The sequence below is a fragment of the Mytilus trossulus genome, chromosome 5 (genome assembly GCF_036588685.1).
Source record: "Mytilus trossulus isolate FHL-02 chromosome 5, PNRI_Mtr1.1.1.hap1, whole genome shotgun sequence".
NCBI lineage: Eukaryota > Metazoa > Mollusca > Bivalvia > Mytilida > Mytilidae > Mytilus > Mytilus trossulus.
The window spans coordinates 75,169,219-75,185,722 of NC_086377.1; positions in this window are offsets into that span (position 1 = coordinate 75,169,219).

Here is a 16,504-nt window from a genome sequence, read left to right on the forward strand (position 1 = left end):
TTCTCAAGAGGTAGAGCGGACACAATTTGTCAAGAACAACGAACGGATGGACAGACCGACGGACTGACCTTTGACCTAGGATGCATACATTATGACACATTCCCTGGTGTTGGTTAACATATATGTTAAGTTGAAAATGTTTGTCAGGTATTAAGTATGAAATAATAACAGCTGTCCTCTCAAAATATAGTGTGGATCAAATTTGTTAGCGATGGACAGACCAACAGACAGACAGAATTTTGACCTAGGCAGTTGTACATACATCATGACATAACCTCTGGTGTTGGTTAAAATGGATGTCAAGTATAATATTTAAAATCATAACGGTTCTCAAGATATAGAGTGGACACGATCTTCACCACAGGACACGGGGTTGTTAACTGAAACCAAAGTTTTTTTTTACCTTGACCTTTGACCTAGGAAGTTGTACATACATCATGACACGCCCTCTGGTGGTGGTTAAAATGGATGTCAAGTATAAACTTTGAAATCATAACGATTATCTAGATATGGAGCGGACACGATCTTCACCACAGGACACGGGGTCGTCAACTGAAACCAAAGTTTTTAAACTTGACTTTTGACCTAGGAAGTTGTACATACATCATGACACATCCTCTGGTGTTGGTTAATAAACATGTTAAGTATTAAGTATACAATCATAACGGTTATCTAGATATGGAGCGGACACGATCTTCACCACAGGACACGGGGTTGTCAACTGAAACCAAAGTGTTTGACCTTGACCTTTGACCTAGGAAGTTGAACATATATCATGACACACCCTCTGTTGTTGGTTAAAATGGATGTCTAGTATAAACTTTGAAATCATAACGGTTCTCAAGATATAGAGTGGACACGATATTCACCACAGGACACAGGGTTGTCAACTGTAACCAACGTTTTTTTACCTTGACCTTTGACCTAGGAAGTTGTACATACATCATGACACGCCCTCTGGTGGTGGTTAATAAACATGTAAAGTATAAAGTATGAAATCATAATGGTTCTCTAGATATGGAGCGGACACACAGTTAAAGTGTTACGGACGGACGGACGGACGGACAGAGGGACGAACGGACAGACGGACAGACTGATCACTATAGGGCGACCCGCCTAAAGGCGGGGCCCTAATGACAATAATACATAAATAACAACAGACTACTACCAGTTAACTGACATGCCAGCTCCAGACTTCAATTAAACTGACTGAAAGATTATGATTTCATCATATGTACATCAGGCACAATCCTTCCCGTTAGGGGTTTAGTATCATACCATCATAACATAGATGAGAAGAACATAACCCGTGTCATGCCAACAACTGTTTTTTTAATAAATGTGTTTAGTTCCGATGCAAAGACCCTATAAGTGAATCAATATTAACGCCAAAATATGCATTCTTTAATGACCTGACAACAGTATCGTAACTATATCCCTTCTTAATAAGTCTATTCAAAGGTTTTGTTAGTTTCTGAGGTGAATACTGACACCTTTGTGCTTTATAAAGAATATTTCCATAAAAAAATGGATGTGAAATACCTGAACGTATAAGAAGTCTGCATGTTGAGCTATATTTACCATGTTTACGAATGATGTCCTTATACCGATGATAAAATTTAGAAAATGTTTTGACTAGTTTGTGATATCGAAAACCCTGGTGTGATAATTTTTCAGTAATACACAAATTTCTCTCGTTAAAGTCTAAAACATTGTTACAAGCACGAGCGAATCGTACAAGTTGAGATATATAAACACCGTAAGATGGTTCGTAAATAGTAGTAAAATCCTAGAAACAAACTTCTAAACATGTATTAAAAAACAAATCTGTGTTCCCGTAGATACGTGTGTGAAAAAAGCATGCATAATCCGACATCAATGACCTGTAAATGAAAGAAAATTAAATTCGTTTGCACATTCTTTATAGGTGTGCTCAGGACGACGTCTCTCTCTGCAAAGGATTAATTTATAATAAACTTTTTTGACTATATCAGCTTTGTGACGTCACAATCACTGCATCCGGTACTACCTAAAAGGAAAAAGGGGTTTTCCCCTTTTCGAAAAAAATAAAAATATGCACGTACATTTAAACCATGCAAGTCAGGTTCGATTTCCTTTAAATACAAAATTGAATACAACGAACACACAATAAGATCAATAAGTAAATCAGACACACATTCTGGAAAGCCCTATTAAAAAAAAAAATTTTATAAAGGAAGATGCAATGATTTTTTTTTGTAGGTGTGTATATATTTTTGCATGTTCCTACAAATGTCATAATTTTAATAGAACTAAAATGTTTCACAGACCTGTTTTCGCGTGTTTCTAGAGCTAGGCTGGGTCTCAAGTGTGTAAACACGGGCACTATGCTCTCAATGCCTATTTTACTTGTTCCTAGAGGCTAGGTCTCAAGTGTTCAAACACGGACACTTGGTTCTCAATGCCGTTTTCACGTGTTCCTATATGCTTGGTCTCAAGTGTTTAAACATGGGCACTATGCTCTCAATGCCTATTTTACGTGTTCCTAGAGACTAGGTCTCAAGTGTTTAAACACGGACACTTGGCTCTCAATGCCGTTTTCACATGTTCCTAGAGGCTAGGTCTCAAGTGTTTAAACATGGGCACTATGCTCTCAATGCCTCTTTTATGTGTTCCTAGACACTAGGTCTCAAGTGTTTAAACACGGACACTTGGCTCTCAATGCCTTTTTTATGTCTTCCTAGAGGCTAGGTCTCAAGTGTTTAAACACGGACACTTGGCTCTCAATGCCGTTTTCATGTGTTCCTAGAGGCTAGGTCTCAAGTGTTTAAACACGGGAAGTACGCTATCAATTCCTTTACAACGTGTTCCGTGAGGGTATACATTCATCTTTCCAGCTATCAATCAATCAATCAATCAACTAATTAACCAACAAACCAAACAACCAACCCACCAATCAAACAATCAATTAATAAATCACTATGCTCTCAATGCCTATTTTACGTGTTCCTAGAGGCTAGGTCTCAAGTGTTTAAACACGGACACTTGGCTCTCAATGCCTATTTTACGTGTTCCTAGAGGCTAGGTCTCAAGTGTTTAAACACGAACACTTGGCTCTCAATGCCTATTTTACGTGTTCCTAGAGGCTAGGTCTCAAGTGTTTAAACACGGACTATTGGCTCTCAATGCCTATTTTACGTGTTCCTAGAGGCTAGGTCTCAAGTGTTTAACCATGGACACTTGGCTCTCAATGCTGTATTCACATGTTCCTAGAGGCTAGGTCTAAAGTGTTTAAACACGGACACTTGGCTCTCAATGCCTATTTTACGTGTTCCTAGAGGCTAGGTCTCAAGTGTTTAAACACGGACACTTGGCTCTCAATGCCGTTTTCACATGTTCCTAGAGGCTAGGTCTCAAGTGTTTAAACACGGACACTGGGCTCTCAATGCTGTTTTTACATGTTCCTAGAGGCTAGGTCTCAAGTGTTTAAACACGGACACTTGGCTCTCAATGCCTATTTTACGTGTTCCTAGAGGATAGGTCTCAAGTGTTTAAACACGGACACTTGGCTCTCAATGCTGTATTCACATGTTCCTAGAGGCTAGGTCTCAAGTGTTTAAACACGGACACTTGGCTCTCAATGCCTATTTTACGTGTTCCTAGAGGCTAGGTCTCAAGTGTTTAAACACGGACACTTGGCTCTCAATGCCGTTTTCACATGTTCCTAGAGGCTAGGTCTCAAGTGTTTAAACACGGACACTTGGTTCTCAATGCCGTTTTCACATGTTCCTAGAGGCTAGGTCTCAAGTGTTTAAACACGGACACTTGGCTCTCAATGCCGTTTTCACGTGTTCCTAGAGGCTAGGTCTCAAGTGTTTAAACACGGACACTTGGCTCTCAATGCCGTTTTCATGTGTTCCTATAGGCTAGGTCTCAAGTGTTTAAACACGGACACTTGTCTCTCAATGCATATTTTACGTGTTCCTTGAGGCTAGGTCTCAAGTGTTTAAACACGGACACTTGGCTCTCAATGCCGTTCTCATGTGTTCGTAGAGGCTAGGTCTCAAGTGTTTAAACACGGACACTTGGCTCTCAATGCCGTTTTCATGTGTTCATAGAGGCTAGGTCTCAAGTGTTTAAACACGGACACTGCTCTCAATGCCTATTTTACGTGTTCCTAGAGGCTAGGTCTCAAGTGTATAAACACAGACACTAGGCTCTCAATGCCTATTTTACGTGTTCCTAGAGGCTAGGTCTCAAGTGTTTAAACACGGACATATGGCTCTCAATGCCGTTTTCACGTATTCCTAGAGGCTAGGTCTCAAGTGTTTAAACACGGACACTTGGCTCTCAATGCCGTTTTCATGTGTTCCTATAGGCTAGGTCTCAAGTGTTTAAACACGGACACTTGTCTCTCAATGCATATTTTACGTGTTCCTTGAGGCTAGGTCTCAAGTGTTTAAACACGGACACTTGGCTCTCAATGCCGTTCTCATGTGTTCCTAGAGGCTAGGTCACAAGTGTTTAAACACGGACACTTGGCTCTCAATGCCGTTTTCATGTGTTCATAGAGGCTAGGTCTCAAGTGTTTAAACACGGACACTGCTCTCAATGCCTATTTTACGTGTTCCTAGAGGCTAGGTCTCAAGTGTATAAACACAGACACTAGGCTCTCAATGCCTATTTTACGTGTTCCTAGAGGCTAGGTCTCAAGTGTTTAAACACGGACACTTGGCTCTCAATGCCGCTTTCACATATTCCTAGAGGCTAGGTCTCAAGTGTTTAAACACGGACACTTGGCTCTCAATGCCTATTTTACGTGTTCCTAGAGGCTAGGTCTCAAGTGTTTAAACACGGACACTTGGCTCTCAATGCCGTTTTCACGTGTTCCTAGAGGCTAGGTCTCAAGTGTTTAAACACGGACACTGGGCTCTCAATGCTGTTTTCACATGTTCCTAGAGGCTAGGTCTCAAGTGTTTAAACACGGACACTTGGCTCTCAATGCCTATTTTACATGTTCCTAGAGGATAGGTCTCAAGTGTTTAAACACGGACACTTGGCTCTCAATGCCGTTTTCACATGTTCCTAGAGGCTAGGTCTCAAGTGTTTAAACACGGACACTTGGCTCTCAATGCCGTTTTCACATGTTCCTAGAGGCTAGGTCTCAAGTGTTTAAACACGGACACTTGGCTCTCAATGCCTACTTTACGTGTTCCTAGAGGCTAGGTCTCAAGTGTTTAAACACGGACACTTGGCTCTCAATGCCGTTTTCACGTGTTCCTAGAGGCTAGGTCTCAAGTGTTTAAAAACACGGACACTTGGCTCTCAATGCCGTTTTCATGTGTTCCTATAGGCTAGGTCTCAAGTGTTTAAACACGGACACTTGTCTCTCAATGCCTATTTTACGTGTTCCTTGAGGCTAGGTCTCAAGTGTTTAAACACAGACACTTGGCTCGCAATGCCGTTCTCATGTGTTCCTAGAGGCTAGGTCACAAGTGTTTAAACACGGACACTTGGCTCTCAATGCCGTTTTCATGTGTTCATAGAGGCTAGGTCTCAAGTGTTTAAACACGGACACTTGGCTCTCAATGCCGTTTTCATGTGTTCATAGAGGCTAGGTCTCAAGTGTTTAAACACGGACACTGCTCTCAATGCCTATTTTACGTGTTCCTAGAGGCTAGGTCTCAAGTGTATAAACACAGACACTAGGCTCTCAATGCCTATTTTACGTGTTCCTAGAGGCTAGGTCTCAAGTGTTTAAACACGGACATATGGCTCTCAATGCCGTTTTCACGTGTTCCTAGAAGCTTGGTCTCTATCTTTCCGGCTATCAATCAATCAATCAACTAATTAACCAACCAACCAACCGACCCACCCACCAATTAAACAATCAATTCATAAATCAATAATCAAAGAGCAGATTGCTCTGAGGGATACGATTGTCATTGTTTCATTGACACATGTATACGTAGCTGGATCATATTATTTTCAAAACCAAGTCAACTGTACATGTAAAATATAGAAATCTGAATAGTTACAAAATGGTCAATCCCGGATAAAAGTGTACGAACAATGTACTTAGGCCTATTGTGTTTTATTTTTGTACTATCAATTCCAAGTTTACTTTCCACAGCAGTCACTGAGACTCAGAGTGAGAGAAGGTATTTCACTTTGTATCTTATCACCTATTTTCCTACGTTAATTCTAGGAGGAACCCCATTCCTAACTCTTTAAACATTTAATTTCCTTTGGGTCAGTGATCATGACTCCTTTCCGTACACATTCCTCATTTTCAATATAATACTACGTTTATCGACAGAACAAGCTAATACTCGGCGTGATGTTTTGATTCAAAATTCGTTTCCGCAAGGGAGACAACTCGAAACGATAATATGGAAGACTCCATTTCGCCTGAAGGGGTGTTCTCGTTACAACTTGACGATGAGGAATACATTTATTTTAATTTAAATGATGCAAATGATTTAAAATTATGCAACAACAATAACCCTCAATAGCAGACATACATAGAAAAGATCCCATGAGTTATAGATTAATAAATTGAGTGGGGAATCCAGAGCAACCATTCGATCTAATACCCCTTGAAGTCAAGAAAACTACACGCATGTGCATAATTACCAAAACAAACCCTGGAACAAGAACGTATATTAAAAATGTTTATTAAACGACCTGGATGGTTCTCTTTTTATTTATAGGAGTACAATCTCAAATATCAGTTTCATAACGGTAACAAATAAGAAAAACTCCACTTCAGTTCTTATATGACAGAAATAGATTTATCGGAATTCAGAGAACTCTTGCATTTTTACTGGATGAACTCCAGGTTCTCCTGATAGAGGAGGGATTTACAGAAGGTAACAGGTAACAACGGGAATTCCCTCTGACGTGTTTCTAAATTTATAAAAACACTAAATATAAATACTGCTTAATTCTGACTTTCCGTGTTGTTAAAAACATGCATATAAGTCAAGAGAAATGTCAGACATGAAGATTATGAAAAGAACATTATAGTAAAGTTGTTTAAGTTCAATCTTTTTGTTTGTTTTTACCTTTTAAAGCAAGACAATCATAAGAATCTGAGATGTTCCTTCATGTTTAGAAAAAAACGATTGACGTGAGGGCAATGCTTTGAGCCACCGGTATAAGTCTACAGATTGCTTGAAAGCAATCGTATCCCAAAAATCAATCAATCATGTTTCAGAGGGGAAAGACCGTTAACAATTGTTTTTTAAAACAATTGATTTATATTTTATATTTTTTTTCCCATAGCAGTTCGAAAACGAAACGAAAAAAGTAGTGTTATCAACCATACCAGGCTCCAATCTGGCAATATGTGTTGTAATGCATGTAATGGGGCTACCTTTATTTGAAATGATCAGTTAAGGAAACTAGAGGCTCTAAAGAGCCTGTGTCGCTCACCTTGGTCTATGTGCATATCAAACAAACGACACTCTCCAACATTGTAGACGAGACTAGACTTCATTACAAAGATCTCTATTTTTGTTGATCTTGAATTACTGATAGTCTGTTTAGTTTCACTCTATCTTCTTTAGTTTTTGCTCAAAACACAAAAGAAGGTAAAAAAAACATCATTTAAGTGCAATCACTCCTATGCAGAGTGACAGTCTACTAACTATATCGGCAAACTTTGACTTTTTAATAGATCTTGCCTTGCTGATCATTTTTGTGATTTAAAGTGTTTATTTATCTATTATAATTTAAATCATATAAGGCATAACGAATAAAAAAAGGTTCTCTCTAAATATCATAGTTTTCATGATAATAATAGGCAAAAATAAAAAAAATGGTAAAATTTGTCATTTATGGGCAATACCTCGATCCTATAAGAATATGTTTAACAGTTTTGATGTATATGGACAATTGGTAGAGCTCATCATTCCGAACATTTTTTTTTTCTTTAAGATTTTCTCTATTTATAATATTTCAAAAAATAATAGACAAAACTTGCATTTTACCCCTATGTTCTATTTTTAAGCCATGTCGGCCAATTTGGTTGGTAGGTGGGGTCATCGGACACATTTTTTAAACTAGATACCCTAATGATGATTGTGGCCAATTTTGGTTAAATTTGGTCCAGTAGTTTCAGAGTAGAAGATTTTTGTAAAAGTTAACGATGTCGGACGACGACAGAGGACGGATGCCAAGTGATGAGAAAACTCACTTGGCTTTTTAGACCAGGTGAGCTAAAAAATCAATAGTTTTCTGATTTTTGTGATTCACAGTTTCTTGCTTTAAAGGTGTCAGACCACCAATTCAAAATTCCTACCTTTTCCAACAATTTTTTTTCAATTGTCCCAGCTTTCTTAATTTTTTACCTAAGCATAATTTCATAAAAAGCAGGTATATCCTAAAATGTACATGTATCACCTTTTTATCTGCCAATTTTTAATCCAGGTTTAATGTTTTCACTTGTAGTAAAATACCAACAGTCCGAAGGTAACCACTAAACATAGTCCCTGATTTTTCAGGAAATCTTAAATAAATATAGTATGGAGCGCATTAATCCTAAATTTTTAATGCAAACTCATGAGCTAGTAAATTATGTCTGATAAAGGGCTGCGCTTTAGCGCATGATACGCCTGTTGCTCTTTTAACTTGTCTTTTATGCTTTAAATGAATTTATATGATCAACTAGAAATATATATATACAAATCAAAAGGGATGTTACATTAATATATTCACCAAAGTTTCATAAAATCCCCCTTTTTTAAGTATACAAATTCATTACTTAAGAAAACGTAAAATCTAAGATTTATAAAAATGGAAAGGGAGCTTATGTCAATAGATATAAACAATTTATCAAAGTTGCATAAAATTTGGTGAAAGTGTTAGTTATTGTCCCAAAATTGGAAAACCTCCCCCTTTTTTAAGCATAAAAATTCATAACACAGAAATGTAAAATCTGAAATTTATAAAAATTGAAAGGGAGCTTACATCAATAGATATAAACAATTCACCAGTTTCATGGACATTGGTGAAAATCTTTTTGAGTTATTGTCCGAAGTGTTGAAAATCCCCCTTTTTTTTATGAATAAAGCCCCATAAATCCAAAACTTATTATATTAAAATCTGAAATTTATAAAAATTGAAAGGGAGCTTACATATCAATAGATATAAACAATTCACCAAAGTTTCATGGACATTGGTGAAAGCCTTTTTGAGTTATTGTCCGAAGTGTTGAAAATCCCCCCTTTTTTATGAATAAAGCCCCATAAATCCAAAACTTAAAATTTGAAATTAAAAAAAAACAAAGGGAGCTTACATATCAATAGATATAAACAATTCACTTATGTTTCATGGAAATTGGTGAAAGTGTTTTGAGTTATTGTCCGAAGTGTGGACGACGGACGGACAGACGGACAACATATACCATAATACGTCCCGTCTACAAGACGGGCGTATAAAAATGGTTTAAATATATTTCTCTTTCACTAAAACTTTCATTTCTGCAAATGTTTTGGTTAGTTTAAGTAAACAATGACATCAAAAGCACTATATATTTTTTAGGGAAGGACTATTTTAATATAGAACTTTACATTCTAAATTGGAGTGAGTTAATTGGTGGTCTGACATCTTTACCACCATGCCATATCTCACTAGAGTAAAATTTACTGCACACTGCTTATTTAATGATGATGTGATTTATTTGTTTTGTATGTAATTTAAAAAGGTTTAGTTTAGGTGTGACCAGGAACCGATGACATTTACCTGAGTCTTCGTCATATGTAGTTGTCTCCCTTATTAGTATAATCAGTTTCAGAATGTTCATTGTTATTTCCCTTGTTTAAAACATGTACATGTATCACCTTTCTATCTGCCAATTTTTAATCCATGTTTAATGTTTTCACTTATATAGTATGGAGCGCATTAATCCTAAATTTTCAATGCGAACTCATGAGCAGGGAAATTATGTCTAACAAGAGTGTACACGCTGAAATGTCTCGCCTTCTTTACTAATCATTTATATTATGTTGATAGTTCTAAATATAAAGCTTTATTACAACTGTCACATAAACTTAACATTAACCTAGAAAACTAAACATCGACCAATGAACCACGAAAATGAGGTCAAGGTCAGATGAACCATGCCAGGCAGGCATGTACAGCTATCAATTCTTTCATACAACAAATATAATTCGCATATTGCTTTAGTTTATGAAAAACAGACCAAAACACAAAAACTTAACACTGAGCAATGAAACGTGAAATTAGGTCACTGTCAAATAAAACCTGTGCTACTGACATAAAGATCATAAAACATTTCCATACACCAAATATAGTTGACCTATTGCATACAGTATTAGAAAAAAAGACAAAAACTCAAAACCATGAAAATGAGGTCAAGGTCAGATGACACCTGCCAGCTAGACATGTACACCTTACAATCATTCCATACACCAAATAAAGTAGACCTATTGCATACAGTATAAGAAAAACAGACAAAAAACACAAAAACTTAACTATAACCACTGAACCATGAAAATGAGGTCAAGGTCAGATGGCACCTGCCAGTTGGACATGTTCACCTTACAGTCCTTCCATACACCGAATATATTAGACCTATTGCTTATAGTATCTTAGATATGGACTTGACCAACAAAACTTAACCTTGTTCACTGATCCATGAAATGAGGTTGAGGTCAAGTGAAAACTGTCTGACGGGCATGAGAACCTTGCAAGGTACGCACATACCATATATAGTTATCCTATTACTTACAATAAGAGAGAAATTAACATTACAACAAGTCTTAACTTTTTTTCAAGTAGTCACTGAACCATGAAAATGAGGTCAAGGACATTGGACATGTGACTGACTGAAACTTCGTAACATGAGGCATCCATATACAAAGTATGAAGCATCCAGGTCTTCAACCTTCTAAAATATAAAGCTTTAAAGAAGTCAAGTTGATGACACATACAAGGACATGATGTGATGTATATACCTAGAAGATACCAAGCCGATGACACATACAAGGACATGATGTGATGTATATACCTAGGAGATACCAAGCTGATGACACATATAAGGAGATGATGTGATGTATATACCTAGGAGACAGCAAGCTGATGATACATAAAAGGAGATGATGTGATGTATATACCTAGGAGACAGCAAGCTGATGATACATAAAAGGACATGATGTGATGTATATACCTAGGAGACAGCAAGCTGATGACACATACAAGGACATGATGTGATGTATATACCTAGGAGACAGCAAGCTGATGATACATAAAAGGAGATGATGTGATGTATATACCTAGGAGATACCAAGCTGATGACACATACAAGGAGATGATGTGATGTATATACCTAGGAGATAGCAAGCTGATGACACATACAAGGAGATGATGTGATGTATATACCTAGGAGATACCAAGCTGATGACACATACAAGGAGATGATGTGATGTATATACCTAGGAGACAGCAAGCTGATGACACATAAAAGGAGATGATGTGATGTATATACCTAGGATATAGCAAGTTGATGACACATACAAGGAGATGATGTGATGTATATACCTAGGAGACAGCAAGCTGTTGACACATACAAGGAGATGATGTGATGTATTTACCTAGGAGATAGCAAGCTGATGACACATACAAGGAGATGATGTGATGTATATACCTAGGAGACAGAAAGCTGATGATACATAAAAGGAGATGATGTGATGTATATACCTAGGAGATACCAAGCTGATGACATATACCAGGAGATGATGTGATGTATATACCTAGGAGATAGCAAGCTGATGACACATACAAGGAGATGATGTGATGTATATACCTAGGAGATAGCAAGCTGATGACACATACAAGGAGATGATGTGATGTATATACCTAGGAGACAGCAAGCTGATGATACATAAAAGGAGATGATGTGATGTATATACCTAGGAGATACCAAGCTGATGACATATACCAGGAGATGATGTGATGTATATACCTAGGAGATAGCAAGCTGATGACACATACAAGGAGATGATGTGATGTATTTACCTAGGAGATAGCAAGCTGATGACACATACAAGGAGATGATGTGATGTATATACCTAGGAGACAGCAAGCTGATGACACATAAAAGGAGATGATGTGATGTATATACCTAGGAGATACCACGCTGATGACATATACCAGGAGATGATGTGATGTATATACCTAGGAGATACCACACCCATGCCACAAAAAATGAGTTGATGTGATGTATATACCTAGGAGATACCAAGCCGATGACACCAAAAAGGAGACGATGTGATGTATATACCTAGGAGACAGCAAGTTGATGACACATAAAAGGACATGATGTGATGTATATACCTAGGAGATACCAAGCTGATGACACACACATGGAGATGATGTGATGTATATACCTAGGAGATACCAAGCTGATGACACATACAAGGAGATGATGTGATGTATATACCTAGGAGATACCAAGCTGATGTCACACACAAGGAGATGATGTGATGTATATACCTAGGAGATAGCAAGCTGATGACATATACCAGGAGATGATGTGATGTATATACCTAAGAGATACCACGCCGATGCCACAAAAAATGAGATGATGTGATGTATATACCTAAGAGATACCAAGCTGATGACACAAAAAATAGAGACATCCAACAGATGAGAACACAGATTTCAAACATTTGTCTTTCACATATATAAATATGCCAACATGTATATTAGGCAACAAGCTTGGAATTATCAACTTACATTGTTAACTGACAACAAATACTACAATGACATTGAAAACTACAGGCAACCGTTTTATTGTACTTTAATTGTACCAAGTCTGTTTTGTCTCTTATAATCTGTGAATATCTTTTCAAGTTAGTAAGACAAGACTATTTACCTTAAGGAAGTCCATCACTTCTTCCTTTTTCCTTTTTTTCTCTTCATCATCAAAGCTGTATATTTTTACCAGATCATAAGGAGTCTTACCCTGAAATACAATCAAATAATCTTTCATTAATTATACCCATATATATCTTTTATTTCAAAAACTGTATAACATTATATAATAGGTTACTGTAGCATTAATTTCACCTATGCAATGCAGAATGTTGTCTTATTTATATATACTTGAAATAAAAACCAGTGAACCTAAACCAACAACAATTATGAAGTGTCATTATAAAGAGATCAATGAATAATATTTGAGATTTTGCTGTTAAAGAAATTATTGAATGATTGGTGTAGGGTGTGTTGGTGAAATGTGATAAGATCAGGGATGATTCCACTATATAGTTTAGGGCCGCTTAGTGGCCCTTAAATTGGTCAGCGGCCCCCGAAAAATTTATGTGAATATAAATTCCCAATTCAGGAAAATAAAATAAAAATTGGTATTGCCGGAAAAATTTCCGTCACTGATTACGGCAACTATAATTTTCATAGTTTGTTGTCAAAACGTAGTAAAATCCGGATAACATAAGAATGTTGACTACAATCGCATTTTATTACCAACGATTTAATTATGTCAACATGAGGTAAATAAATGCAGCAGCTGGTTTCAATTGATTAAAATATTATGGCAGTATTAGATCTCGTATAAGTAGATCGCTCAGCAGGTTGATCAAAAACATGCTTTTTGACAAACAGGTGTCAAAGCAGACATCGACAAAGATTCAAATTTTTGTATAGCATTGATGAATAAATTTTAATGGGCGCCGATCTCGTAAAAGCAGATCGCCCGTTATGTTTTTGTTGGAAAAAATGTTGATGATAGACCATTCATGAAATCAATTCTCTGCTATCCGCCATTTTGTCTTCATTCCCCCGATTAATGAAATGATATGTCTATAAACCACAAAGAAACAAAACTACAGTAACCGATGTAGTCGTAATCTTGTCAATCGTACGGTTGTTTTATCCGACTAACTAACTTGATACGGAAAATATTCTTTAAATTACCATGGTCTGTTGTTTTTAAACTTGATATTGGAATTAGGTGAAAAGTCAAAGTTGAAATCATAAATAAGTGTACCGTGAAAATTGTTTTCGAAAATCTAATTTGTTCATAATTCTTTAAAGTAATAAACTGTTTTCAAATAAATTTTGATCTTCCCTCTTCTGATCACCAGCATGGCTAAAGGTATTACTTCCACAGGTATTGTGAGGGGTGTCAGGTGACACGTCCCGGTATTCAAGCGATTTCCTGTCTGGCTTGCAAGTTCAGGCATCGTTTCACTTCTGCAGGTATTGATCAGTGCATGTACACGGCTGATAACTTTTAACTTCCCATTTTGAACTATCAGATGTATAATATACAACTCTGTCTTACTTGTCATTACCAAACTCATACGCTTGTTTATAAATAACATTTCTGGTGTAAAGAATATTATTCATAAAAATATAAATAATACCCAAAAAATAAGATTTGATGAAATTAAAATCTATTTACATATTTTTTCCAAGGGTGAATTTGGGAAAATGTAATATATACTCATTGTCAAAAGTGAAGGACAGATTGAAACATACCAGAAACATTGATTTAAAAAAATGTACGCACTTGCCGACGATTCGTTTATACGACTGGATAGAAAGTTACGGAACTATAGCGCAATTTAAAATATATACATGTATACATTGAACATAAGAAAAAACATATATTTTGAATAAATACGGGTAAAAGTGTTGTAAATAGACTGGTCCACGTATGCCAACAGTATGTAATCATCAAATGTCGATAGACTATTGTATACCAGAAGAAGAAGAGAACCAATTTGATTTAAATACAGGTCGATGTATAACTTTTGCTTTGGTTCATTGAAGTTGTGGATATAGTAAAATCACAGATTTATATTTCAATAAGATTGTTCTCGAACAAAGGAAGGAATTTGTCATCACAATTGTTATATATGCCACTGGACGAACACTTTTTTTTTTTTTTTTTTTTTTTTTTTTTTTTTTTTGAAGGTATATATATTTTATTGAAATCTTTACATTTGTTAGTTTAAAACATCGATTACCGGTACCTTATCCCGGCCTCGTTAACATTAGTAATGATATTTATATATAAAGGAGTTAGTGGTTGTTAGTAATATTCACCAAATATATATATATAATGTACCAGTATAAATACATGTAAGTTAGATGCTAACAAATATAAAGATGGTTCAATATAAATGTCTTATAAAACAAACAAAAAAAAACAGTTCTTCATAAATGACATATTATTTAGTTTTAGATTTTAAGGAATCAAACAAAGATTTAAAATCCATAGTAGTTTCATTTCTTTTTTCTCTTTCTCCTCTCTTCCCTCCCTTTTCTAAAGCAATAAATGTTTAAATGATTTTATTAAATTTTAACTCCTCCCTCACAAGAAAAAAAATAAAAAAATATAAATAAAAAAATAAAAAAAATAAATAGCTAAGATAAGCTTTAAAACACACTGAAAGTAATTAAGCAAAAGAAAAGCAAACAAAAACCACAAAAAAAAACGAAAATGGCCCTTATAGCCCCTAGTCCTTTATGAATATACAAATAAATATCAGGAAATAACAATGTAAAGAGGTCAATAGAAAAAAGAAATGAGAACCACTTGCATTCACTTTCACTTTCTCTCAGTCTCTCATACACACATACACTTCTTACTTACATACACACATACATTACTTAAGTATGTACATAATTATTGGTCACAATTACATCAAAGAATAACCAAAATCTAATCAAAAAATTTGCTCACAGATTAATATCATACTCTATGGTGGAAATATATATTGTAATGGGGTCCAAAATTTTTCATATACATCAACATTATTATATTTTTTTGCAATATAATATTCATATGACTGATACTGTTTTATTCTATTTTTAAAACCAAAAATATTAGGAGTAAGTTCCTTAAACTTACATTTATAAATATAATGTTTTGCTACTATAAATAAAAGATTCATGAATAAGCTTTCTGAATAGAAACCAAGGAATATCTGCTTTTTACTGATGGCAAAATCCCTGCTATACAATCTTATTTGCTGTAATAATGATGACCAAAATTGATATGTTATTGGACAATCATAGAAAAAATGTACAATAGTTTCGTCATCAAGTTTACAAAAAGTACATGAACTAGAATATTTCTTCTTTATCTTGTACAAAAAAGAGTTTGTAGGAATTATTTGGTGCAGTATTTTGTATTGGAAGCTTTTTAAGTAGGTATCTTTGCAAGACTTCCTTAGTAGCATAAAGTATGTTTGCCAATTTTCAATTTCTGAGTCTAACAACTGCTCCCATTTTTGAAATTTTTCAAGGGGAGGTTGAAATATATGATCGATAAGACTCTTATACACAAATTTTGGTTTCTTATTATTAATAATCTGAGTACAAAAAGCATCAGATATTTTGACATTTTCAATCTGTTGAGAACCACAATATTCTTTTATGTGATCTTTAATAAATTTTGGAATATTGGAGATTAGACTGTAATATTTCAGAAAATTATTTGTAAGAATCTTATGTCTAATCTTTTCAAATG